Genomic DNA, 26,163 nt, shown 5'->3' with positions numbered 1-26,163 from the left:
GCTCCACTAAACAAACATCCTAAATTTTCAAGAAAACTCTAAATAAGAAATATCATATAAAAGTATGTTGTAAGGCCCTGACTTGCAAGATCTCCGGCACCCTCTGCTTTCATAGGATATACCCCTCTTTGATCTTAAACTTCAGAAATTTCTTTTGAGTCAGAATTATGCAGGCATGGGACCATAGTGTTCATGTTTTTCTGGAGGACTTCAGTCATGTTGGGTCTTACTAAATCCACTGCTGTAGCTTTGAAATATTTTGTTTTATTTGCGCGCGCGTGTGTGTGTGTGTGTGTGTGTGTGTGTATGAGGGGGAAGGGGGAAGGGAAGGAGGGACAGAAGGGAAAAGAGAAAGAGAGGATAAGGCATCAGTGTGGGATCATGAGTATCACATGTATGGAGTTCAGAGGTCAATTTTCAGGGTTCTCTTCTTCCAAAGAAGGTTCTAGAGGACAAACTCTTTGTAAGAGAAGTATAGACTTTCACTGTTAATTCTTATGAAAAGTCTGAGAAAAAAAAATAAATTGCAACATATTAAGCCCCAAAATTTCTAAAATTAAGATTGGGTTTTCAAATTAATTAGTGATTTTAAAATTCATGTGGAAATTGCATATACTTTTATAATTTTAAAAGGAACAAAATGAGGATACATGCCATTATGTATTAAATATTCCACAGAATTGTTGTGGGAACTCCTTTAGTCAATAGCCTTCAAGATACCAGCCGACTTTGGGCATGGTCTCATGTACTGTAAGTGCAGATGAAATGTGTGCACGGTCCTCTTTGCTGCTGGATTCAGTTCTAGATCCCAGAGCACGCAGAGGACTGAGGATCGCTACCCTTACTGTGATCTTATCTGAAATAAAAAAGCCTTTGGTATGCTCCATTCTAGGCTATTGCAGAACTCTTTGGTGATACTACAAATTGGTGCCTAATGTGGGGCTTGAACCCATAATCCTGAGATTAGGAGTCTCATGGTCTAGACTGAGTTATGTAATCAGAGACTGTTCTTTCGTTCCTAGCCATCCAGACCCAAATAACCACAGGGAAACTATATTAATTACAACACTGCTTAGCTAGTGGCTTAGGTGTATTTCTAGCTAGTTCTTATATCTTAAATTAACCCATTCCTGTAATTTTGTGTATTAACTCAAGGCTGTGGCTTACTGTAAAGATTCAGGTGTCCTTCTCATTCAGCCGCTATGTGGTGTCTGTCTGTCTTTGCCTTTTTTCTTCTTGGATTTAGTTTAGTTTCCCTGGCTATCTCTGCCATAGGCCAAAGCAGCTTCTTTATTAACCAATGGTAATAAAACATATTCACGGCATACAGAGGGGAATCCCACATCATGGAATAATTACAACTGTTATTATGCAAACACAGAATCATCGTATACGTTAATGTTAGCATGTGAATGTGTGTGTTGTAGGTACATGTGCTGTATGCAGAGCCTGTTCATGAAAACATGTGGAAGCAGCAGGAGGAGGTTATTGTGTGTTCTGATGAGCCACTCTCCCCTTTCTCTAAGGCAGATTCTCTTGCTGAAGGTGGAGCCATCTGGAAGCCTGAAAGTTCCAAGACTCTTCTGTTTCTATCCCGCAACATTGCTGGGGCTATAGGCATGTGTCCTGTCTGACTTTGACATTGGTGTAGGGCATTCAAGCCCAGGTCCTTGTGCTCACACAGTAAGTACTCTTTTCAACTGAGTAATGCCCTCGGTCCCTAGAATTACAGAATTTATTCATTACTCACTAGCACCTACATTGTACAAGTACAATACAAACCACCAGAGAGAGATAAGATTTAACAATTATGTCTGTTACAAAGTATCAAAAACAGGAGTTCATTATCTGCATAAAAATAAAGTTAGATACACTTGCTTACAAAAAACAAAGCATTTCCAGTTTATGGCACAGAATATAGCACATGTTAGGCTTACCAGAGAAAGTAAAGATAAGCTAAGGCATAAAGTGTAAAATTACCTAGGTCCTCAATGGGTCCTATGGTTCTACACACTGAAATAGAGACTATATACTGTGGATGAAGTGGTTAAAACACAACCGAGACAAACATCCTCCAGACGTCTGTAACTCTCAGCAACAGTTGATAGTAATCATGCAGGTTAAAATAAAAACCGAAGCAAAGGAAGTAGAAACAGTAATTTTCTGTCTGAAACATTAATTCTAGAGAAAAGCAAAAGCAGAAAGTCCCTTACTAGGAAAAAATAAGCAGGTCAAACGTTGCAAGCATGTGTGTAAGCCTAATAATTGACTTTTATTCTCTTTTCCACAATTTTCTATGTTGAATAAACTTTTTATTAATTAATGTACTTAAAATAACTACAGTTGTCATTATTATATTGAATTATGATAAAAAACATTGAAAATGTTAAGTGTGTGGTCTCTGTGTGTGGTATGTATGTACAGGTATGTATGTAGAGGTAGGTGTGTGTTCTTCCCTGTGAGTAATGTCTTCATCCCTGACAAAAGCATTTTAAAGAAAAGATGGTGCCCTTATTTTATTGTAAGTTAGATCATGCTTGCTTATTTTACATCTGCTTCTGTATTAACAGGCATGGTCTTAATAATTGCTCTACTATGACATGTCATTTTAAATCTCACTACATTTCTTACTTTTGAAAACATTGGTATAAAAAGTAGAACTCTCATTTTAAAATTTATATAAAAATAATTATATATTGCTAACTTTTAATGTGTAAAATAAGACTAGTAAATTATGCACTTTAATGTTATACAGTTACACAGAGTTGCTTTGTAAATAAATATTTAGATTTAAATCTGCAATAATCACTATCAATAAGTAAAAAGGGTAAACATATAGCAAAACTTCACATTTAAGATTGTACTATATTTGAGATTGCACTATTTCATATCAAATGATAATTCATTTCCACATAAAGTTAATGTCTTAAAAAGTATTTAGAAATTTTTTATTGAACATAATTATGTTAAATCTTAGAAATAAAAAGCCATTGAGCAATACTGACAATGAGGCTATCACATCATTGTAAAGTAAACTGTGGTTCTTAAGGCTCTTGAGAGAAATTTGATCAACAGGGGATGTGTTTCCACAAGTGACATACCACTGAAGATAGTACAGACTTGCAAAAGATGGCATTCGAGGGTAACAGCATACACTCAGAATATGTGGAAAAGGCATGAGGAGTCTGGACTTGATGTTGTAGGTGATTGCTGTGACATAAGGCTGAGCAAGGCATACATCAAAAATGAATAGGATCCCAAAAAGCCAGTACATGCAGTAGGGATGAATCCTGGTTCCACTGTCAGTGGCCCCTCAGTCTGCCCCAGCCATGCAACTGTCACCCACATTCAGAGGGACTAGTTTGGTTTTATGCTTGTTCCTTCCCAGTCCAGCTGGAGTTGGTGAGTTCCCATTAGCACAGGTAGACGGTTTCAGTGGATGAACCCATCATGGTCTTGACCTCTTTGCTCATATTCTCATTCCTTCTACTCAACTGGACTTTGGGAACTCAGTCCAGGGCTCCGGTGTGGGACTATGCCTCTGTTTCCATCAGTTGCTGAATGAAGGTTTTATGGTGATATTTAAAATCAGCCTGACTACAGGGCAAGTCTTTAAGCATTACCAAGAAACAGTAGGGCATTGCTGGCCTTTAATGCCAGCACTTGGGAGGCAGAAACAGGCAGATTTCTGTAAGTTTGATGCTAGTCTGGTCTACACAATTAGTTCTCGGAGAGTCAAGGTGATACAAAGAAATTCTGCTGCAACAAACAAACAAACAAACAAACCAAAGGAACCCTTTACTTTAATTAGCTAGAGTATGAAAAAGGTAAATCTATTTATGGATCTTGTACCTACAGGATCAAATGTTTTTGGACAATCTGACCGATGACTCATGAAAGGCCTATAAGCCAGATCTTTACAAATATTTGTTGGTGGGGTCATAAGAGTTTTCTTAGTAACTCAGGGGGACCTATAAAAACTTATCAGAGAAAGAATTTAAAGAGCTTACATTCCAAATGTTTTCAAGCTGATATTAATAAATAATAGGACTAATGAATACTTAATTTGACTCAATTATAAGGTAATATCAGATATTTTGTATCTATCAAATGACCAAAATGTATACAGAAAATGCTCAAACAACTTACCAAAGCAGCCACAAGTAAACAGTAGTCTCCATGCCATCATTAGGACTGGAGCAAAGAATGTCACAGATGTACAGTGTTTTCCAATGTATTTTCCCTCCATGGGGAAAAAAAGTGTGCCAAGGCACAGTGACACATAAATAGTCTTTGCATTAAAGGTAAAGGCCGGGATATAGAGATCTTACTTTAAACATATGAAATAAGGAAATGGATAAGTGCAGAAGGAATACAACCTGGGTCCTATATTAATGATTTGCTATCAGAAATATCACCAATTGACTATAAGATTAGTGTATGTTTGGATTTACAGTGCAATAATTATTTTAAAAATTATTTTTCATATATATTTTGAAAAATATTTTACATAGGAAAGTATAAGCAAGATTTCCAAGTAACAAACTTTTAGGACATTCAAATATGTTTTTAACTGTGAACTAAACTTTGTACTAGAGGTCACCTCCTGCTGTTTGCCCAGCATACAAATTAAACTGACTTGTTAAGAAATGTGGGGGTTCTTGGGGGGTGGTGATGAGACAAGTTGAATTTTGTTGAAAACTTGAACTCTTGCTGAACCACATGTCTGATGCTATGTAATAATAAAAATATCTGTCTGATTTAGTTATTGTGCTTTTCTTTCCAGCCGACTTGTTTTATGTTGGGAGTCTGAGACTCAGGCACTCCCGCATGCGTACATTTATATAGTCAACTACTTCCGTAACTTTCCTATAGTTTCTACATACACATCACGATGATGTTTGGTCATTTACTACCTTTTAGGACTCAACTTCTCCGGGACATTTGACATTTACAATGAAGAAAAAAATGTTATTACAAAGCAGACAGTCTGATAGTTTTTGTTTTAGAATGCAAATACAACACAATTATTTTAACAGTAACCTGTTGAACATGTTCCAGGGAACTTATGAGAGAGAGTCACACTCTTCCATCAAAGCACATTTCCACTTGTGAACACACAAGAGGCCTCTCTTCTCTACAGAACTCAGTGTTATGAGTTTATAATGCGTGTGTGTGTACATTGTATATGCACTCATGTGTATGTGCACATGCGTGTGTATGCGTATGTTTGTATGTGTATGTGTGTGCATGTGTGTGTATGTGTACTCATGTGCCATCTCTAATATTCAACTGGTCCGAAGCTCTCCTTGGAGAAGTAATTGAATTTTTAGCGGTCTTTTGGCATTTCTGCCTTTTAAATGCCTCTAATATTGATTCTCTAGCATTTCTTTTCTCTACTGTTTAAACTAGAAAAAAATTTATAGTATTTACAACATTTTTACTCTAGTTGTCCTGAAGGGCCCCAGAGTTCTACTTTCAATGTGTTATACAATGGATGATACTACAAACTACTGTACTTGAGATTCCAAAATTAAACAACTTGCAATTTTATAATAAAGTGCATTTTATTTGATGGTTTATATATATATTATATCATATATTTGAACTATTATGTAATAAATTTTGGTTTTAGAGCACAGATTCAGTTTTAAAAACTGCTTTCTGTTGGTATAGTGGTACAGACCTGTGATCCCAGTTACACAGGAGGCCACAAGAGCAGAATCATAAGTTGAATCAGGTCTCAGCAACTGAGAAAGACTATCTCAAGCTGAAACACAGCAGGCTGCGATGCAGCTTACAGGCAAGTGAGTTTGCCTAGCATGTACCTGGTTCTGAGTTCAATTACTAGTACCTTCCCCACCCCATCTACTTAGCTCTCTAAATTGCTGTGTGTTAATACCTAAAATGCTAATAAAAGTGCCGTTAAACTGCCTGACAATTGTAACTGAATATATAACAATAAATATGCTAAGTAAACATAGCACATATTTGACACAAATTTAATATGAAATACATATTTTAGCTCCGCATATTGGGTGGAGTTTGGGAATGACTAACAGATTTTTGTTATTCATCATTTGTGAAATTCCAAAAGGATAAGAAATCTGGATCAGTTGCTTTCCTGAGTATTAAGTCACTCTTACAATACCAAAGCTATTGTTGCTTAGTAACCTGCATTAGTACTTCATGTTTTTAAAAGAAGTTAGTAAACAAAACAAAAGCAACAACAACAAAAACACTCATCTCATTTTGGCTTGTTTTTTATAATAAGGGAATTATACAATTAGACCAAATATGTCTTTACCATGTACAAGCATTGCAACTGTTTAGTTTTATTTCTCTCTGTTATTGAGATAATTCAAGCATAAGCATACCCTTGGGCTTTGCAGTTCAAAGAGATTTACAGCACACACAATGACGAGGTCTATCCAAGTGTATCCATTATTTCATAGTCTCACATGAACCTTCCCAGTCAATCACCCACGCAGAGATGAGGCTCACATTTTCCACTCCATTTCCACTGCTCAAATTACTTTTGCTGGTCCTCTAGCCTCTCCTACCAGATGTACATTAGATGACTTGGTGCCTTGCCACAACTCACAACACTTTAATGAATGATCTGGCTCCATTAGGATCAGGTTTTACTAGCTTATCTTATTAATGTCTAATTGGCTACTTATTAAGGAAATATTAGAAGGTTTATTTAGATTACACTGATTTTTATTTCAAATATCCACATCTATTCGTTATCATAGTTTGCATTTCTTGGTTGAAATATCCCGTATTTTACATATTACATTTATTAAAATTTTGAATCAACTTCTTTTGTCTTTGGCACCACTATGAGCTTATTGTGGCACATATACTATACCTGAGTTTTATTTTTTTACTTGTAATATCCCATATTTTAAGTCATTCTTTACATATCTGGTATATTTTTGTTGAACACCATGTTCCTTCAAGTCTGAATTATGATACCTATAAAATATATAGGGATTTTTTCCCCAGACAATTCATTCCTGAAGAGTCAGCTTTACCTAGTTGAGGCTTAATTTTAGACTTTCTTAAGATTGTTTTTGAATAACTCTTACTTTAGGTTTAGGTGATTTGTCGAAAAAAGTTCTCAATAGGGAAAAATAACATTATTGAACGGATACTACGTCCAAATATTAGAACACACGCGCATCCACTTGCTCATGGACAACAGTGACCCTTACAAATATTAGAACACACACGCATCCACTTGCTCATGGACAACAGTGACCCTTACAATGACCCTTACAATGACCCTGAAGAAAAAGATAAGCCAGACTTGCTTTAAAAGATCCCAATCGGGGGCTGGAGAGATTGCTAAGTGGTTAAGAACACTGACTGTTCTTCCAGAGGGCCCAGGTTCAATTCCCAGCACCCACATGGTAGCTCACAACTATTTTTAACTCCAATTCCAGGGAATACAACACCCTCACACAGACATAGATGCAGACAAAACAACAACACACATAAAATAAAAATAAATAAATAAATGAAGAAGAAATAAAACAGGGTGGTGAGGTGATGCATGCCTTTAATTCTAGCACTTGTGAGGCTGGGGCAAGTGGATATCTGTGAGACTGAGGCCTGTAGTGGCATTTCAATTGTATTTTAATAAATAAAGCTTGCCTGAAGATTTGAGGGTAAAACAGCCCCACTCGTCAGCCTTACAGATGAGGTAATGATAGCACATACCTTTAGTTCCAGTAGACACTATTACATGCACCTTTAATCACACTAGGCACTCAAGTTGCCTGCCTTTAATCACAGTGGTGCATGCCTTTAATCCCAACTATAGAGAGGATTATAAAACGGGAGGAAACAGCCCTTAACACACTGAACATTCTGAGATTTCAGGAGGCAGGATTGTCATTTTGGACTGAGGTTGAGGTAATAGCCAGTGGCTGGCTGTTTTGCTTTTCAGGTCTTCAGGTTGAACCCCAATTACTGTCCTTGAGTTCTTATTAACTGGGCTTCAGAGACTGGCCTTGTCTATAGAGGGAGTTCAAAGACAGCCAGGGCTATACAAAGAAATCCCATATCAAAAAATAAAAAATAAAAATATCCAAATCACATAATTTTTCCCTCAGATTACTTTCTCTCATATCATCCCCTAAAAATTAGAACATCCCAAGCACAGGAGAGTGCAGGGATTTGGATTTGGACTGGGGTTGGGGAACTCCACCCTGATTCTGTCACCACCTGCTAATCTGAGCAATAATCAAGCACACAAACACAAAAGAACCTTCTGACCACTGACTGCAAGAGTCCTTATCTCACTAATTTTGGTAATTCTCTGATTATTCAAATTTTCTGGCTGAAATGGTGAAAACTGGCTCTGCATTCCCTATTGACAGGCTAGTTTCCCACTTAGCTGGGGCTAATGATTAGTTTACTTTACTCTGGTTTAGGAGTCTTCCAAATGAAACCGGTCTGATTTAGGAGACATATTTGTCCTCAGATAAATGTCCCAAGGCATTTAACGAGAGTATCTTATGTAGTTATAGTTGCCTATATAAGAGTGTGCCAAGGGAGGATAAGAGTTGGAAACAGCAACATCTGTTTCATGTATTATGTTTCTAGGCTTCATCAAAGCACCTACCAAGGAAACAGCAATGAACTATCACTGAAACTAAACCAACACTAAGTGTCCCTAAGTATTTTATGTGTGGCCAGTACTGTGATGGGCATTAATGAGTACAAATTGGCTCAAAAACAAAACAAACAAACCAAAAAAAAAAACCAAACACCTCTTAATTAAAGAGATGTACTGATAAAATTTGCTTTCCTATTATGTCCAATAATTCACTTGAATTACAGATATGATCATAAAGGGTACATCGTGAAAATACTATGAGAAAAATTCTCATTTGTAAAAGTATCTTAAGACATGAAAAGAATGAAATACAAGGAAAACAGTATAAGCTTGAATTCACAAAAATAACTAAAACTATGCTTGTGGAAATGCAAGAAAATATATCCACAACACATATACCTAGAAAAGCAGGGTTGATAATGTATAAACAATTCTAACAGCTAAGAAACAAGAAAAAGAACCATAGAGTAAATGTGTTCATGATTTGTATTATAAAGACAAGCAATCAACAAAGCAAACACCTAATATAAAAGTGTTTTTAAATTGTAAATTGATTAATTTCACACATGGACATGTGTTTTGGTCAAATTCACCAATTCCCTCCTCTCCAATTGTTCAGTATCCCTCTAACACTTTTTCTTCGAACACTGTGTGTTTTTCTTTTAGAAAAACTCTCTACATCCATTTACTAATCATATGTGCACTTGGGCATGGGCGCAGTATAATTTATCCTTCAGAATTTGATGGTAAGACTCCAATGTGGAAGACACCCATATCTGAGTCAGAATGTGGAGTAATCAACATAGAACCTACCTGAAAGTTCATTCAGACTGGTTAGCTTTCATAATGCTAGAAGGTTCTATGCACATGAACAGAGGAGAAATATATTCAACAGTCTTACACTATGAATGCTGTGAACTACAATGATTCAAAATTTGTAACTGGTACAATAACAACACTAACGTTCTGAGAGTTATTGACTGGGTTGACAGTATGGTCTACAAAATCAAACTCAGACTTGGTACCTTTAACTGGACCCAAAACTTACTCTGTCCATGTTATAGGCCCAGATAACCTAAAAGAATAATTCTGTTCAATCAACGAGGTAATAAACTGAACCTTAAGTTCTTACCTTTATGCCCATCTAGATAAGCACATCTCTTAACACTCATCAGATGAATTTCTTTTTGAGGATGAAAATGGAAACCCAGAACTGGTATTATGAAACTGTGGGGGGTCCTGCTCTAAATTGAAAATCTATATTATACTCCCTTACTGTAAGGCCTGGGGATCTTCCAGAAGGGCAGAAAGATCCTAAGAGCCAGAAGGAGAAGATGTCTGAAACAAAACATTATTTGTTGGCCATAACAGGACCACTAAACAGATGAACTCACGTAAGATCTAAGTAAGTTTAATCTAACCAAAAACCAAATGAATGGGTAAGGGGCTCATGAAGTTTCCCTACTACTTTCTGGCAGAGTCATTTGCTGCATGGGATGAACAGTAGAGTCAGTTTTCCATGGATGCAGGCCTCAGAAGACAGAATATTTATGAAAAATAATTCTTTTTCCAAATAGATGCCCTAGTTCATAAAAAGTAATTTTATTCTCAAAACACATTTAAAGAAAGGCCTTACAGGGAGAAAATTGGGGTTAAAGCTTAGGAGAGTATCTTTAAAGAAAGCTATCAAGTGCCAATTCCTGCATATGTGATATGAGTAAGGTAGTCTGGGTAAGAAAGTATCTAGGACTGACTAAAAAGGAAGAACTGGGCATTTGGTGTTACTTATTATTTTATATTTTATTTAACCTATTAAAATGAGGCTCCTAATGAAAACAATCCTGCAAAAGACCATAATTGAGAGCAAGTCACTTATAAAGAATAAAATCAAAATGCTTGAAACTGAACTGCATTCATGTTCACACCTTGCAAAATATATCATGGGATTACTTTTTGTATTTAATAATTTAGTGGGTGCATACGCCATGCATACCTCTAAAGTTTCCTGCTTCTGCTTTTTTCAAAATACTCAGGAAAATATATTTAAAAGGATCCTTTTCTTCCTAACATAAAATTTGCATGCAAAGTGAAAAAAAAGTGTAATTCATTTTGCTAATGCAAAATAAAGAGCATGCTTAAATTATTTCAACTTTCACGGGTGTAGAAATAAGGCGTTTCTTAAAACCTGAGAATCACCTTGCTATATTTATAGCCTGTTTGATCTCATGGGGAATAAGGACACCCCAGAATCACAGGCATATGAAGGGTGATCTAGGGAAGTACTCTCAGTCAGCTCATCCTCTCCAGGTGAGATGCAGCTGGGCCTCAGAGCGGCCGCCTGCTATGCCTTCCTTCAGAACCTCAATAGCAAGTGCAGACAGACGCGACAATGATGCAACCTGATAACATCAGCAGTGATGGGGTGAAAGAGAGCACAAACAATCTAAAAGCACACTTCTAATGAAACAGAAATAAGAAAAGACAAGGCATACTTCATTGAATATTGATTTATAATCTTTTAAACTTTAAAAATACAATAAAAACCATTTTCTTGCTTATTGCATTTTCTGCACTCATTTGAAACTTTCAAACAAAGCAGATAGAGAATGTTTATTAATGATCTCTACTTCCATGCTGCTTTCACTTTTTTTTTTTTTTTTTTTTTTTTTTTGGTTTTTCGAGACAGGGTTGCTCTGTGGCTTTGGAGCCTGTCCTGCTTTCACTTTTTGATTATCTAATTTTTATGTATTTGCCTGAAATCTATCCTAAATAATACCACTGTTGATATTCAATTGAGGATAACAGGTTAGAGCTCCATTGTAAGCAAAGACAACTTATTTTAGCTGCTACTCAAAACAGTAATAAAATGAAACCTGATTAAAGTAGCACTGTTGTCAAACAATCTAACTCTAGTTCATTCCTATTATGACGATTATCTCATACATAGCCCTCTAGTTGACCAATAACCTACGAAACACTGTCATCCTTGACCATATCTCATGTTAAAATCTGAAACCATCACGGACATTAAACCGAAGAGGAAAAAAAAAAAAAAAAAACAACTAATAGAAAAGGAACAATGGCAGGCTATGTGATAGTTTACTTTTACTTGTAACCAAAGTTACTTGAAACACCTTGATAATCCCCACACACTAACATCACTGTTAAAAAAAATGATATTTTTAAAATGATGTAAACATAGAGGGGAAAAAATAACTACATGAACATGAACTAAAACCTAAAATAATTTTGCCGAAAGTGATGATGAACAGTCCCCATGGCTAAAACCCCAGGAGGCATAAAGTTGCTCTTGCCTCTCAGTTTTTAAAGGAAGAAAACAAGATCTGGTTTATTAATTACACAACAAAATTTATCTATTTCAACCATAGTTTTTCATAGTGAATCAGTATTTTAGCAATGATAAACCAAACAAATAAAAGTCCCAAGCAGTGAGAAATTTGCTAATAAGCAATTTAGTGGATGTCTCAAAAATACAATTTAGCCATGAGGAAAAACTAACTACTGATTATATAATAATGTGGTTCTAAGACAGAGAGAAAAATTTATTTTAACTGCCAAAACCAACTGAAGACTACCCGAAGCATTTGGGGGCAAAGGATTAAGGGCATTCCGGTGGACACACAGGCTTATGGAAAGGCATGGAATGACTAAAAGAAAGAACATTCAGAGAACACAGAACTGCCCACTATGACCTCAGTCTGGGGAGTGGCTGTAACTGGACACTCAGTGTCCTATTCGGTAGCAATTTTCAGTTTCAGCTATGGCTCAAAGATGAGAATATTATGTTCCAATGACTACAAGTGAGGTGGCTGGGCTCCAATATGGTAACTGTCCAAGCAGTCTTTAGTCCATCATTCACAAATATAAGTACAAATTCTGCGACACGAGCTTATACATTAAGAAATAGAAAAGAAACTCAAGTTTGTTTTACATCCTAAAGTATGACATTGGAAGGGAGGTGATAATTCATTAGGAGTAGGCAAAGGAGGGAGAAAAAGACAGGGTGGAGGAGAGCAAAAAGAAGAGGAAAAAGGAGAGAGGAAGGAAGAGGGATGGAGGGAGAGTAAGAGGGAGGGTTAACAAAGAACATATAAGAGCATTAGTGGGATAGTGCCTTAGAAATAAACAGACTCCAAACTTGGTAAGTCATGAAGAAGACAAAGGCATGAATGTAGGGAGGAAGGAGGTGACGGGAGTAGGGGGAAGATAAATGAGCCCGGGGGGTGAAAAGAGTAACCCCTTACCACATGTATGAAATTGTGATAAAAGCAAGGTAACAAAAATTATCACAAAAGAGTACTTTTTTAAAAACTTATACAGAAGATTGCCAATTAAACAAGGCAATTTCAGAAAAAAAAAATCAGAGGAAGATAGAGACCAAGAAACACAGCAATGAAGGGAAAGAGTTGACCAAATCAAGGGTGACAAGGCTGAAGAAACAAGACCAGGGTTTACGGAGACTTCCAGCCTACCTTTACCACATGTAAGTTCATTCTTACTTCCAAGAGAGAGTGCCAGAAGCAACAGCAAATAAACAAGAAAAAAGGAAATGAGATAACATTCATGAACAGTTGATTATCAAGAAAAAAAAACTTAATCCTCAGAATGGAATAAGGTTGCTGTGATTTAAACCCTTGGGAAGTCTGTTTCTTTAAATGATTTATTACAGTGCAAAATGATAAGCAAATTGGACTAACTTAGTACACAACCAGACCTAGATGCGGTTATATGGAGCTGGGAATCCACTTTATGAATACAAACCATCAAAGTTGCTTCATAATAAATGTACAATAATCATATAAGGATGATTTATTGCACGTGATAATAATAATCTAGGAATAAGCACAGGTCCATGTAGATGGGGTCACCCATACAAACAGAGATGGGAGGTGGAAGGTCTAGGAGACATCTTACTGCAGAAGAACCCACAATGATGACTAAGGTGTGAGTTGGCTGCACAGAGGACAGTGGCCCAGTGGCTCAGGTCAAACATGGACAGAGGTCTAAAACAACACACACACACACACAACACTCACACTCTCTCTCACACATCACACATAATGTTTTTGTGTTTTTCAAAGCACTACTCAGACTTCAACATCAGTCACACACACAGTCTGAAAGCAAAGAACAAAGTTGAAGACTAAGGAGGATCAGCTCACACACTGTGACAGGCACTTGGATTTCATCTCCCACACCGTGGGCAGGGAGACGACAGGTTTGAGCAACACACAGTTTTCAGACACCACACATGTAGCAGATGCTAAGCACTCTTTCAAGTATGTTTATTATTTTCCCCACAACAACCCTGTGAGGTAGGTGTAATGATACTCAATTAGCAGTCAAAACAAAACAAAACAAAAACCTTAAACTTGTTAAGCAATTTACACTTGATTAAGTCACTACATATGACAGTTGGGATTCCAGATTGCACTACCAAAATACATTAGAAAGCTGATACACACATAAATACATACAACTACACATCAACATGACACATGGCAATTTTTATCCTGAAATCAACAAAGTAATAAATGTTTGCTAATTCAGTATTATAACCAGGTTTGTGGCATCAGTGGCTTTTTATGAAAGCATATCAAAAAATTCAAACTAATAATACATACAGAAAATAAAGCTACCTTCATAAAAATAAGCAAAAATCAGTTAATACATAAAATAAGAAATTCAAAGACTAGGATATTCAAATATGATTTCATTTCCTTTGATTCACTGAATACTCTCTGGACTCAATTAACAACCAAAAGCTCCTTAACATTTATTTCTAAGATATGTAAGTTAGAACTGCATACACTATTCTATTGAAAAAAATATCTTTTGAATGACAAAAGTTGGCTATAATATGCTAAAGTCTTCCTAAGTGAAGTAATTAAAATACTGGCCATTTTAGCATGAACTATAAAAATAACTGTCTACTCAGTAATACAGATTAAAGTCATCTCTCTGTGACTTTGTAAATAAAATACCCAAAGTCTTCACCTCCTGGTTAAATACAATAACTTGCTTTTTAAAAAAATGTCTGGTTTTAAAACATATCACATATATATTCTACACCTGTTTGGGATAAATGTAAAATATATTCCTAACTCAAAATATACTCTGTAAAACTGTGGATAACGTTTGAAAATTCAAAATTATGGGTTAAAGTTATTTAAAATATAGCTAGATGTTGCTAGAACATTACTGACAGGTGTCTAAGTACCTATTATTTAAGCAGTTAAAATTTTATATTATTTATACATCTGCTTTATTTTTTCTTATTACAAATAGAAAATTATGCAGTGTATAAATCTGAATATTTATTAATGTTTAATTATTCTTATCCTAATATTTATTTCTGTACCAAACGATGAAGTGAATGTTAATTTCATAGTAACAATCACAACTGTAGTTCTAGCCAGAGCTAGCTAGAGGAGCCCGTTCTCCTGTAGAACAATCATGTAGACACGGTTGGTATTTATTCTGTGGTGTGAGGATAACGTCTAACTAACTGACTAAATGCTTCCAGCTCATGTGCAAAACACAGTTTGCTGTGATTTCACAGTAGGGGATCTGCATCAAGTTCAAGGGACACAGGCATGAACTCAATGCAGTTCCACCTAAAAGCCCCTGCTGGAGTTGCACAAATTAGAGCTACATTTTAATAACTTACATTACCACATACTAGGTATAAAACTTAATATCCTGCATAGTTTGGAACACAGTCACATGTAATAAGTACAGATGACCTTTAAAATACAAAACAAAACCAAAATAATATATGAAACATTGGTATTCCTTCCAGTGCTAATGAAAAGAAACACTAAGCAACAGTTTTGATTTACCTGTTTTTAGAACAAGCAGGAGTGATAGTGATTTTAATATTTCAGAAACTGATACTTCCTTCTTGCTAAAATCTACAATCTACACGATACTTCAAAATACTAAGTTTAGTTGGCTTTTTATTAAGTCTTAAGTCTAACAAATAATGACTTGAAAATTAAAATGTATTTTGGTGATATTTAAATAAAATTTCACTCTGAATATAAATAGTCTGTCTTCTAACTCATTTGATTAAAAAAAGTTATTGAGAATGCTACTCAACATATTTAAAAAACTGTGTTTCCAAACACTGTTTTTCTACTACAAAATCAGAAAGAGTGCAGACTCTTGGGGGGAACACTATTGTCTGTCTTTGACACTACACCCACGGCACTCAGCTGTTAGCTATGACAAATATTCTAACTAGAAGAAATTCCCACCAAAACATAGTACAAAGCACCAGTTTGAATACATGGACTTCAAACTGTATTCAACAAAAAGATTCAAGGGTTCTCTAGAAAAACCCCTCATTCTATCTATATCTACTTCTTTACACAAGTAAATAAAAAAAGCTTTTTTGAAATTAACCTAATCATGTGTGAGGAAGAATCTATGGATATAGATGTGTGCAGAAGTATCTTCAATTTATAGTTCATAAAGGATACTTATTTAAACTGAGTGACAAAACGTGATTTGTGACTAATTCTCTAGAAAGATGAAGGGTCCCTCAATTATTTTTACAAAGAAATGTCAAAAGGCTCTTCAGAAATAAATGAAAATAAATAGACAGCAAATCATACCACTGAATTAAAAACAAAATAAACAGGGGCTGGAGAGATGGCTCCGAGGTTAAGAGCACTGACTGCTCTTCCAGAGGTCCTGAGTTCAATTTCCAGCAACCACATGATGGCTCACAACCATCTGTAATGAGATCTGGCGCCCTCTTCTGGTGTGTGGGAAGCAGAAAAATAAAATAAACAAAAACCCTAACATAGTAAAATGAAAACATCCATACACAGAGTATAACAATACAAATGAAACTTGCTTTTTTGTTTTTTAAAGAAAAGAAAAACAGAGTTTCATTATATAGCTATAGTATACGGGTATCCTGGAACTCATTATGTTGATCGGGATGGTCTCGAACTCACAGAGATCTGTCTGCCTCTGCCTCTGAGTTATGGGATTAAAGGCCTGTACCACCACTGGTGGGCTGAGTCTTTGATGATTTTTTTGAAGACTCTTGTCAAATAAAACTTTTAAATGGATTTTTTAATAATAAAATGAATACATTTTCCAAACAACAAATACTAAATAAAGTACTATTTTAAAGTTGGTTATATTAACAAAAATCATTAAATAAATGGGAGACAGAGACCAAAATATATCGTGTTTTAATATTTAACTGCTTACTTTCTCCCATGCCTGGATTCAACGCATTTTTTTTTAAGTTCAAACTTGGTATTTCTAAATTAAAGAGCCCAGATAACCCTGTGGTTGTTTCAAGACTGTCACAGAGGCAGCATCAGCATCAGTGAGGAAGGCTGAAGAAGATGCTCTGCTGTAAGAAGATACTGATGGCCAACCTTAACAACATGGCTCTATTGCCTTAGGGACGCTTTGGATACTTAAAAACTTGAACATAACTTGATTCCTTGATTTTGGTTTGTGAAGAATATACCAAAAATTTTTAAATTTTCTTTGGTTTTCATAATTTGATTTTCAAAAATGGTCCGTCATCTATGTGGTATTCATCTTGGTACCTATCACAAATCACATTTAGAGCCAGGGAGAGAAGTAGTGAGTTTACCTGACCTCCACAGACTTTTCAAGGGCGTTTCCCAGCTACCTGCTACTGTCTCTCCCTGAGTTCCCAGGCTCTGGCGGGCACACAAGACACTTACAGTCTATGTAGCTCTCCTAGTAGTGTCACTCTGCAGATGGCCCAGTGGAGAAATACCTTCTGTACAGGCCCATGCACAATGTCTTCTGCAGCTGTCGGCACCTAGGGGAAAGGGCGCTGTTAAACACTTGCTGCGTTCCACCTCAGTAGTGGCTGCAATTCGGTGGTGGGTGAAGTGATTCCTGTACATACATACAGGGGTGAGAAGTACTACAGAAAATGAACATACTGAAGAGCCAAAGCGACTGTGTGGAAACCGCCACAGCGAAACAGAGAGCATCACTCAGTCACGAGAGACCTACACAGATGACTGCCATTCGTTTAAAGGCTGGATGTTAAGAACGACTGCAGAGAACAGAATTCAGCTGTTCAGTTCACAACACAATTATAAACCAAATATAAAACATGGTGAAAAATAAACTCAGGTATATATTCGTTTAGGACATTGTTTCAACAGAAATCCATCTAAAATAAATAAATATACACAGTATCATCTTTTATTCTTCAGCTAGTTCACTGGTTTTGTTGTTTTAAGATGACAATCAAGGAGGGCAGGAGATCAAAGAAGCCTGAGATACCAAACTTGAAGTAAGCTACAAAATGTATCAGAAGAGAAATACAATAAAAAGCAATTTCAAAATTCTAAATTATTTTAATTTTTAATGAAATGACTATTTATCAATATCTAGTGGCAAATTCTATTTCAAATTACAGAATTTTAAAACATTTTCATACACAGGATAACTATCCTCCTCCAAAGTTAAGCCAGGTTCCAATCTAGAGACAGACATTATCCTCAGACCACATAAACACTATTAGTTAAGAGTGAGATGACTTTGGTTCATTAATACCTAAATCAATTACTGAATTTTGAATTTATCACAGTAATACTCTTACATACAATTCACCTTTGATTACACACTGGTCTTACTATACCATAACAGGCAATGACTAGCAACTTTCAAAGAGCCAGCTCAAGTTAGGGAGGTTCTTTACCATGTCCACGCTAATCTACTGCTACAAAATGTTACTTTCATTTAGCCATATTTTCTAAAGTTGAAAATCACAAAGGCGTACATCTTAACAATTCTTTGAAATTACAAAACCATTAAAGGTATGTTGAGGCCATGGCCTGCATTAGCCTGTGTCCCCCAGTGATATATTACATTGGTCTGCCTCTTATACTACACTCCCTTCCAACAATGCCAGCTATGGGAAACTTGGCTCCAGTTGTTTGTAGAAAACAATTTATTTCACTTGCTTCATCACTCTTTCCTTTCCATCACACATTGAGTATAAAAAGTCATTAATTTATAAAAATCTAGCAAGAGATTACATTTTTGCGAAGATAATTCTATTAATGCTCTGGCTTTAAAAATTATTGTCCCAAATCTTTAGAAATGCAGTTTTCTGAAGATAAAAGACAACACAAATTCAAAGGTATACATGTCTGTAAAGAAAGAGTCCTTGAACTGCTACAGGCAGGTATGTTGCACCCTGAAAATACACCTGAAGTGCTCCATAATATTTTGAAAGTGTGTGTGGTGCTTCTTAAATGAGATGTGCTCTAAAATCAGGAAACTGAGAGATAACTCTCACCATTTATTAGGGCTACTCAGTGAGCAAAGAGTTTGTTAGTGGAGATGATAAAACACAGTGTTTCCCAACCATTCTAACATAGAGAAACTTTTCTATATACTTCTTATGACAAGGGTTAGATGGTAGGTACTGATATGTTAAAAATAGGTAGACAGCAGGAGAAAGGTAGTTTTATGTGAAGGCACAGATGAGAGGGGCAGAATCCAGAATCGAATACACAGGCAAGAACCTGTGAGGACAAGGATATGACAGGCCCAAGTAAGTTATGAAATTATAGCATATTTTCCTCTAAGAAGGACATTGAAGCAAGCAGTCTGTGAAACACACTCTAATACCATCTTGGAAAATGAAATTAATTAGAGATCCGGATAATTCAACTGATGAAATTATTATAGGAGTATAAGTTTTTGGAATACTAAACATGCTTTCAAAATAAAACTTCAGGGTTTAGAATCCAGCTTAATGGCAGAGGATTGCTTAGCATGTATAAGGACTTGGAAACCAGCAAAGTACTGCAAAACAGAAAAATAGTAAGTTATATACTGTGTTAATCCCTGGACCAGCAAGATATGGAATAAGTCAAAGGAATTTCTTAACATTTGAGTCTAAAAGAAATGATTCATTCATTCACTCCACAACAAAAACACTACTTTTCTATTTCAAGTACCATGCAATAGACTGGGTAAAGCATTCAAGCAAAGGGTCAACTGCCTTGAAAAAGTATATGCTAACAGAAGAAATATCAAGCCATTATATAAGATCCAGTCAATGCTTGGAAATAGTGTATAAGCTCAAAACAAAGCTCGGTTATGGAAACAGATGGGACACATACTGTTGACAGGGTGCTCAGAGAAGATCAAGAAAACTGAGCATTTCAAATCCGGTGACCTGGCACAACAACTCTGCAAGTAGGCTCAAGATTAAGCATGATTAAGTGGTGGAATGGACTTCAGGGAACCCAGCAAGAATGGAACCACCAGTAAGACTAGCAAATGCTGTGTTAGCATAAGGTAAGACTTACCTGCCAACGAGACACAGCCTTCCATAACTTATACAAGTGGTCATCCCTCAGCTCCTCCTACTGGAGAACGACTCTCTATATACCAGTCATTAGGCAGGAGAAAATTGTTTCTCTGACCCAACTGAGATGTACAGTGATACCATGGGGAAGCAGTCAAGTTGAGTTCTAAAGAGCCAAGGGAATGCTGTTGTAGCTAGACTTCTGCTTCATAGATTTGCTTATTATCTCAAACCTATTTCTTTCTTCTGCTTCCATTTGAAAAGATGAAAAAGAGACCTAAAGATGCTACAAGCTAGAATGAGTTGGAGACACTATTCTCAAAGTGCCTTGCCTATCAAAGTAACTTGATTTTATTCAAAAGGAACAGCATGATCCAGAGGTTATGTACAGTGCAGAATCAAACAGAAAGGATAAAAAAGAATAATCCAAAACGAAATGATACACTCCAAAAATACTGTTCCTAAAAATATTTTATAAACATGCATATTAGTGAGCTATCAATTGTTTCTAAGACTTCAAGCAATGCAGGGGAACTAGTTAAGTGCAAGGCAGGGCATCAGAGACTGAAGAAAAGCAACAACAAATCAGTCAAATAAGTAAGCCTTTTCCATTTCACCTCACTTCCCCCATGTGCCAGTCCAGGGGTAGAAATGGCAATTGGTTGGTTCATTCTCTACTCACAGATGCAATAGCAGTGAAGGACTTCATGTTACCTCTTCTGCTCCCACACCCCTGGACAGTCCACATCTACACAACACTAAGTAACAGGGCAGATAATGCTATAAACTGACTAGAAAGTTATATAGATTATACAGATTTTCTAAATGTCCAGAGTAAAAGAACAAATAAATCCTGGCTGCTTAATCATAACCAAAAGCTCATACTGAAAACAAATAAAACCATGTCAGGTTTGTACTCCGCTGTTATACCTCACTCCAGCCAGTCCTGTTTATGAAATGGTTATCAAAAAGGAGCTAGCAAGTGACTCGCACTAGCTGTTTTCCTAGACTATATTTCATATAGAAACTAGAGCATTGCAGACCAGTGAGAGGGCTCAGCAGGTAAGATGGGCTGAGTTAGAGGCCCAAGATTCACATGGTGAAGAAAGAATCAACTCCGGCAACATGGCCTCTGGTATCCACGTGACACATGCAACGCCAAGCACATGCCCACACACAATAATGGAAATAAAGAATTAAAAAGGCTTTATGAAAATTATGACAATCATTGAAAATCTGTAGTATCTCCTATTAGGAATACTAAGTGATTAAAATCATATAAATGCAAATATTTTGCAGATTTATAGAGAAAATTTGTTTTATGGAAGCTAAAAAGCCAAGGCTGAAGATGCAGCACAGTGGTACAGCACTTGCATAGCATGGCCACCACCCTGAGCACCAGCCTCACCACCGGGAACAAAACAAGAAATTGAAAAAGTACCATTCTTTAAGACATCAACCCAGGAGACTAGATAAAACATGCCCTAAAATGAGGAAAAGAAACTTTAGATTTCTTCTTTCAAATGAACACTTGATATTTACATTTGAGAAATCTAAAACAATTTTAGAGAATGTAACACATAATTTAATCACATAATATCTCCCTCATCTTTTGGGCATTTAACATTTAAATTAATATTTGAAGGGGAATTCTCAAAAACTCATGTACCTGCTTTTAAATAAAGGCATCAGCACTTTCCATAACTAAATTATGCATGACCTTATTCCTGTGTAAATGTCAAACTTCTCAAGGATATGGGAACATGCCATTGCTGCTTCTGTTAGAAAAAGCCCGCCCATTTACAATCACTTGATTTCCTAAGTCAGGACACATACATTCAACACAAATCTTCTCAACCACTCCTCAGAGGTACAAAACAATAGTGACTACAGCTTATCATTACATACTTTTAGAAGCTGAAAAATTATTTTACTATTTCTCATTACTGTATAAAAATAGTCATTCTGACACTAAATAATTAAAATAATCTAGTATAAGACTAAGTGTCAGAACAGTGTCCACAAATGGAGTCATGTGAGAATTCTGAGTGCTTGTGAGGAAACCCCCAGAAAACATGATATTCAAGTCTGTGACCTCTGTTTCTTCAAAGCACAGAATTGTTCTTGGAACATGTCTGTCTTCTTCCTAGGTGTAGTGGAGAGGAGTGAGTGGATAGGCTATTCTTATGCCTCTATGGAAAAACATATTTTTGCCACATGTAGCTTTTTCTTGTGGTTGGATACTTCCCTTAGGTGACTCTTCTCAACCCTCAGAGTATAACTGTCTGATGCTCTGAATAAAGTTGGCTATTGCATGAGATGTTAGTCTGCTTCATTTTGAGGCTCTGCTCTCCCAGGCTCATGCCACCAACCATGTAAGTGAACACTAATAGAATATATTCATGATCCACATGAAGACTACTACATCTCTCATGAATATAATCAAGAGATGGAAGATAATGAATACCATGTAATCCACCTACATGATAAAAACACATATATTGTAAGGCACCAGCTCTCACTAAACTATTCTGCAGATTTAGGGTAACCCCAAACAAAATCCCATCAAGTTATGTTAGAGATATCAGTTTAATTAAAAGGCAAGTGATAAATAAGTGAGCATAAAACTGCGGGAAAGAAAGAGATTGAAAGACTGATGCTTTTCCACTTGAAGATGTCTCTGAAGTTACAATAACCAAGCCAGTGTGGTACTGTTGAAAAAGAGGTAAATTAATAACAACACCAAAAAAGGAAAGAAAAAGTGTCCAAAAAATAGACAAATGTAAACATAGTCAAATATTTTTCACAAAACAATAAAGATATTTCGGTGAATGGATGCCTTTTAACAAGTCAATCTAGATATAGACAATAAACCTTTCACAAAACAGTAACTCATGATGAATCAAAGGCTACGTTCCTCAGTGTTGCTTATAAAAGCATACAAGAAAGCAAAGGAGACAACTTAGGTGATTGTGAGATTGACAATGACTTTTAGATACAAGGCAGATCTTATTGAGGAAAATTGATCAGCTGGACTATATGAAGACAATTCTTCTGCTCTGTAGAATATACTGCAGGAATAAAAGGATTAATCAGAGATGGGGAGAGAATATCTATAAAGTTCGCGTTTCATTGAGGATGACTATCCGACATATAAAAAAGCTTGGAAAATTCAACAACTATAAAACAACCAAATTTATAATAGAGAAAAGATCTGAACAGATACCTCATCAAAATGAAAATCTGATGGAAATACGCAAAGGAGAAGAACCCTGACATCACCTGTCTATTAGCTTCCTAGGGTTTACTAGAAGACACTGATGGCTCCCACAACAGAAATGCTCAGATCATACTTCTGCAGATTAAAAGTTGGAATCGAAGTGTTGGCTAGCTGATTCAATCTTGCAATTTTCTGCGTGGTTAGAGACCACAGTCTTCATATCCTATACCATTTTCTCTCCATGTCTTTATGAGCAAATTTTCACTTTAGTAAAGAAAACACTCACAGTGGATAAGAACCACTGCTAAGAATTCATGTTTACTTGATTACATTTCTGTGGAAAATCTTATCTCTAAATTAGATCACCAAGATAGTGGAATTGAGGCCTTCACACTCATGAATGGGGTGACAGAAGGGACTCAACTTGTATCAGTATCTGATTAGGAAATTGCTAATAAAACAACAGGATGCCACTACACATCCATTTTAATGGCTACAACCCATAACGTCAATGATATCTGACATCTGCAAAGAGACAGAGCAATATGGAAAACTTATTTACTGATGGTGGGAATACAAAATAATTCAGTCACTTTGGAAAGCAGTTGGGAAAATTATTACAAAGTAAACCTACTCTAGGTTTATTTATGATTAATATGGTCTTATTCTTTAGTTCAGGTTGGTCTGAAACTCATTACATAGTCAAATATGAATATTCAAATTTATTGCTATTATCCTGCTCCAATATCAAAACTACTGAGATTACAGGCCTTAGTGACTATGTCTGCTTTGACTTAAGTATACTATTATGATACAGCAACCATGGTGTTGTCACCAAACATAGCTGAAAACTTATATGAAAACCTACACTGAAAGTCCACATCAGTTGTACTCACAATTGTTCCAACTTGAAAATACACCTGTTCCTTAACAGAGTGTAGTCCCATCAATGATTGGTATATAATCCAATGATAAAAGATATTTAATCAGCATGCTTTTAAGAGTCAGAGGAGAATCTTAAATACATATTAGCAGTAAGTGTGAACTTGAACCAGCAGCCCTGGTGTAGTTGTGGATGTGTACTCATCTACACTTGCACACCTAGAACACACAACAGAAAGAGGGAGTCCTAAGACACGAATTTGAGTTAATTACTTCTCTATGAGCTCCACTGAGTACAAGACTTGGGGGTCAGAAACAGCTGAAGTAGGAGTAAGAGCACTATTCTGGACTTTTTGTCAAAATTTGTATGTATCTCAAACCACTATATGAACAAAAGTACTCTGCTCCCAGCCTTCCTCAACGATCTATAGTCATTTGGGTCGGGGAGGACTCGTGGACTTTTCTCAGGCCACGTTGACATGTCCATTGTTGTCATCCTTTTTCAGTTCATTTGGGCACTTGTATTGATGAGACTTTATAAGGGTAGTTTCTGACATTATGAGGAGACATTTTCAGCAAACTTCCTGATGCTCTGTCCCTTACAATCACAGTGTTCCAAAAGCCTTTGAGCTTGGAGTGTATTGAAAATGTAGCCATTGGAATTGGGATCACTACACAACTCTGCATTTTGATTGATTGTGGTTTCTGGAAGCGGTCTCTGTTGCAAAGAGAATATTACTTGATGAGGGTTGAGGATTACACTTATCTGTATCTATAAGAAAAAATGTTTATAAATTGTTAGGGATTATGCTAGTTAGTAAATTAGAGGTTGTAGATTCTCCTCTAAAACTACGACTTCAATAGCACTGACTAGTTAGCTAGATTTCCACATATGTTTCTCCTCTTCGTCAGGGCGTTTCAAGTCCAATGAGAGACTTGTTGGTTACCATCAAAGTATGTGCATCACTAGTGCACCATTAGGGACATTGTGCCATGATGGTTATTGATGTGGTTCATAGGCATCAGAGCTAGGTAGGACTGTTGGTTGCTTCCCTCCTTTGGAAGCTTGCATGATATGAAAGCTAGTCCTCAGGAAAGAGGCATTCATGCTGGTTCCAGCTCAGAGGTCTCTGGGACCTGAGTCTGAAGTGCATGGTTTCTTTAGCATCAGGGACTTATCTTCTACCTTTGGGGAGCAAACTAGGGCAACAGCAAAAGGCTATATGTTTTTGGATGAACAACCTTAACCAACAATTCAAAAGATGACTTTCCATTTTGGTACTAAGATTTTTTAGGTGGTCTCTGGCTCTCTAATCAGTTCAGATTAGAAAAGTTGATTAAAATTATATATGCATATGTATCCAAAGAATTACATGTACTATAGGCATTTATTTTTTTAGTCAAATAGTTAATAGATTACTTGTGGATATTTCAGACATCCTGATTGCTAGGGAGGAGCAAATCATTTGGTTATCCAGGTCCAAATGTTAGCCATGAAATAATACATACAAGTAAGATTGTATGGACTGCGCAGGAGGTATTTCAAATATATATGTATATGCATATTCATATTTGCATGCAATAACAATTAATGAAAAAGATGACACGGATCTGAAGGAAAGTGGTAAGAACTATATAGGGGGGTTGAGAGGGAAGAAAGAAATGGGAGAAGTGCAACTATATTATAATCTCAAAAAATATATGGTTGTTCTAGTCTGAATATCAAGAGATAAAAATTTTATAAAAATAAAAATAAGACAAAAATCTGACTGTCTATGGTGACAATAGTAGTTTTTAGTGATAAACCCAAAGGGAATCATGGGAAAAACATTGCTGCAATTTATTTTTTAAATTTTCATTTAAACCATAGTTTATGTATAGCAATTTACATGCTATGCAAGATTGTAATGAAATGATCTGATACGGTTTTTTACCTTAAGGAAGTCTTTAGAATAATTTTTAATTTGTATGGCTTTATTCATACTCTTCTGCATCTGTATCTTACTTAGTATTCCTATTGACATTCTTAAGCTACATTTATAATATTACCATACCATTCTGTAAAATAAATAG

At 36.1% G+C, this 26,163-nt stretch overlaps 1 protein-coding gene across 3 annotated transcripts in view; it reads right to left on the bottom strand.

Moving 5' to 3' along the window:
• Window positions 1–26,163, bottom strand: part of Nova1 (NOVA alternative splicing regulator 1) — a 116,117-nt gene that overhangs the window by 41,367 nt on the left and 48,587 nt on the right. The window contains exon 2 of one of the 3 annotated variants that reach the window (XM_057782490.1): window positions 17,371–17,471. The exons of the other annotated variants lie outside the window; for them this stretch is intronic. The gene's annotated coding sequence lies outside the window, so the exon portion shown is untranslated. The remainder of the gene's footprint in view (window positions 1–17,370; window positions 17,472–26,163) is intronic. 3 annotated transcript variants of the gene reach the window in all.

This window comes from Chionomys nivalis, chromosome 10 (genome assembly GCF_950005125.1).
Source record: "Chionomys nivalis chromosome 10, mChiNiv1.1, whole genome shotgun sequence".
NCBI classification, from domain to species: domain Eukaryota; kingdom Metazoa; phylum Chordata; class Mammalia; order Rodentia; family Cricetidae; genus Chionomys; species Chionomys nivalis.
This window is presented reverse-complemented; position numbering and strand designations above follow the sequence as displayed.